We start from the raw sequence: 3,855 nt of genomic DNA on the forward strand, positions 1-3,855 counted from the left end.
GGGTGGCCATTTTGAATTATGGTATTTGCCTGTCTTCATTTCTAAAGTTTTTTGTTCAGATGGCCATTTTGGGTTACTGCAGTGTTTGTTTCTAAAGTTTTTTGTTCAGACGGCCATTTTGAGTTATTACATTTATCAGCCTCGGCCTCTAGGATTTCCTCCTCTGAACTAGTTGATAACTCGTTCTTCTTTGGCTATTGTAGAGCCTTAAGGTTATTTTTCTTTTTTAGTTTTTTAGATTTTTTGGGTTTTGTCTCGCTTTCGGGACTTTTAACTTATTCCTCACTATCTACGGAAATAAGATTCTCTCGTTCTTTTTCAATTTTAGAATCCTTGTTTAGATCTGAGGCGGCTATAGTCTCTTCCTGGGGTTGATCATTTTGCATGATCTGCTCTCCCTTAGCGACCATAACAACAAGAGCTTCTATTAAGCTCTGAACGGATATTTTATGCTGACTAAGCTTTTGTCCCATTATTACCCATACTTAAAATAAAACGTAAGTAAATACTTACCAGGACGTCTTCTCTTCGTCCTTCTATATTTTTCTCTTTCGCTGGCCTTTCTCAGGACGAATCTCTGTCGTCCGCTTCTATTTTCTGTGGGCTTTTCTTGCTTGATCTGCACTGGAGCCTTCCTCAGGAGCTCTTCACTGGATCCCTCGTACCCAAGTCCCTGTTCAAGCGCCATGTGCCCCGACCCACGGGACAGTTGAACATGTTCCCTGGGGGAGGGAGTGAGAGATGGGACAAACACATGCACACACAATACTAGATGCTGATCAAGTCATCTTCTTCCTCCATCTACTTCCATTTATTGAGGGAAAATGGTGAGTTATATACAGTTGGTGGGCACCAATTGGTTGCCCGAAATGCAAATGAGATAGAACAGCATGAACCAATCATTGATGTGGGTGGATCTCTCCCATTGCCTAGAAACCCAACCACTTCTGGGGAGAACAGTTGGTCACATGATTTCTGAGAAACAGTTTTCTCAGTGAGGAAGTGACGCCTAATGGTTTCCAAGATGGTGGATAGCTCAAGATGGCTTCCATATGCAGTGCCCGCCACAAGTGGGAGACTTTTAAGAAAAATAATCAGTTATTGCATTAAAGGAGAGGAAATAGGCTATGTCTAAATTGTATTAGAAAAATAACTGGTTGATGAAGCAATGCAGTAAATAGACTCCACACAAGGGGGGAAAAATCAGGTTGCCTCACATTGTATGAACGTAATCACTAGTTAATTGGTAACAATTTTAAGATAAAGATTTTTGTTTGTTTGTTTGTTTGTTTCTAAATAAAGCCCGGGTATCCAGCTACACTTAGACATAGTTTTAATCTACTTTTTCAACCTGTTATTCTGTGAATCTGAAACAACAGCACTGCATATACCTGACCTGTTAATGTATCCACAGCGTTTTAGCACATACTGGCACATAGTAAGTGCTTAAATATCAGATGAAAGATCAATAAGCATTTCACATTATTAAATCTGTATGTTACCTATTAACTTATAAAACAATGGACTGATTTTGATTAAAATGTGTACATTACTAAAGAGCATCAAGCTATTCCTTGAATCTACTTTGTGGTTATTATAACTAGAAATAAAATATTATGTCATACAATGTTCAAATGTATTAACATTTGGGGTTTGCTTAATTATAATTAAGACATAAATCCTATAGAGTTACTAATCTAATTTTTTAATTAAGTTTATTTTTATTCTTTTTAAACCTTACTTACTTCTTTTTTCCAAAACCTAGAGAGACAGAGGGAGGCAGAGAAAGATACAGAGAGACACAGAGAGATAGACACTCCCAACAGGGTCTTCATGTCATGATCCACTTCCAGTTTAGGCACCCCTGGATCATGGGTACATATATACCCAGCATGTTCAAAGAGATCTCAGGGCATGAATCCAGAACCTTCTTATATGGATCAGCCTTACAGAGTGTTGCATTACTGTTATACCCCACCATCCAGTCCCTAAAGTTTATTTTATCTAGAGAGAGAGAAAGAGAGAGAGAGAGAAATAGAGACAGGGACTTTTAACAGGATCCTGCCATGTCTTGATTCTTTTCCCAGTCTCCTAACCAGCCAGGATCACAGGCACATGCAGGTAACATTTACTATGTTTAGGTGAACTAGGGATCTAAGCCTGGGCCTTCTCATATGTCTCCAGAATCACCTGGCAACACTCTATTGCTTGTGCCTCTATGGCTGCATCCCTAAGAGAGTTTCAAAAATAATTCTTATCACCTTTCTTCCTGTATTACAGACTAGTTACTTTATCAAAATCCTCCTGAACTGCCAACAATTAAAACAATATATTTATTTAACATCTTCAGTTGTAGAGTGAAAATCTGCAAAGGCCATTGATAACATAATCTTAGATATACAGTCTAACAGGAAATGCTGTTATATTAGTAAAGATAGGGTAAATTATGCTACAATATCAAATGAGTCTCAGGACTCAACAAGTTAACATTGTAATTGTTTATTATTCACACGTACTTCATGACCATTGGATAGCAGTGACATGCTCTTGAAGAAAATACTTTGGATACTCAAGCTTGTGGAGTAGCCTGCACTTACTGGTAGCCATACAAAAGATAAAAATATTTCTGGAAGGTCTCACACTGACAAGTGGATGCTCTGGCCCAGAGGTGACACATATCACTTCTGTTTATAGAAGTTCTTATATACATTCTAATTTGAAATAGCTAAGCATAGGCTCCCATTCAACCACAAGGGTGTCTGAAAAATTCCAGAAGGTAGAGCACCAGGAATACTTGGTGAGATCAGTATTAATGACTACCACAGTTGAAAATTCACAAGTTACAGAATTGTCATATGACAAAGCAGAAATTAACCTATGAAATCATCCTCGAATCCATTATTTTCTGGATAAGGACTAGTATCAAGGAAAGAAAAACTTATCAACTAGTGATCCTATAATTATTGATCAATAAAATTAGGTCAAGGCAGATTTTGGGGGAAATGGAGAAATGAAGAGGTCCCACTGATAATTTGGCCTCCAGCATACAAAAATTCACGTGGAGAGGCGGAAGGGAACAGAACAGCCCTTCTTCAAGAGACAGCTCCATGACTCCTGTGATCTAGCCATTTTGGGGGAAACAGAGAAATGAAGAGGTCCCACTGATAATTCGGCCTCCTGCATACAAAATTCCCATGGTAGGAAGACCCCTTTCAGGCCTCCTCTCTCTGTATCTGTCTTTGTCTCTCTCTACCTCTGTCTCTGTCTCTGTCTCCTCTCTCTTTTTTTTAAATTTTTGCTTTTTAGAAATTTTTTAAGGTGAGGCATCTTTCTGGGCCTGTTGGACCCTCCTAGTCCTTTATCTTGTTAATAATTCCCTCTTCCCCTCCCAACCCAGGAGAGGCGGAAGGGAACAGAACATGCCTTCTTCAAGAGACAGCTCCATGGCTCCTGCGATCTAGCCATTTTGGGGGAAATGGAGAAATGAAGAGGTTTTCTAATTTGGGGGTTTTATTAAAATTTTTTGAATATTAAATTTTTTTTAGTTTTTTTCTCTTCATTTTTTTTCTCTTTTTCTTTGTTTCTTGTCTGTTTTTTTGCTGTTGTTGCTATTGTTTCCCTCTCCGTTTCCTTTTGTACACACTCCTCAACCCTCAGATTGAACTTCCAAGTTTGGGAAGAAACCGACCATCCACCAGATGACTACAAATCGCTGCAGGACCACAAGAAATATGGGGAAGCAGGAAAATACCTCTCCTCCAAGGGAAAAGGATAACTACTCTTCATCCACACACAGTTCAATGGAAATCATGGAAATGTCTGGTAAAGAATTCAGAACATTCATAATGGCAAAGC

The sequence above is a fragment of the Tupaia chinensis genome, unplaced genomic scaffold, assembly GCF_000334495.1.
Source record: "Tupaia chinensis unplaced genomic scaffold, TupChi_1.0 Scaffold149552_1, whole genome shotgun sequence".
Taxonomy (NCBI): domain Eukaryota; kingdom Metazoa; phylum Chordata; class Mammalia; order Scandentia; family Tupaiidae; genus Tupaia; species Tupaia belangeri.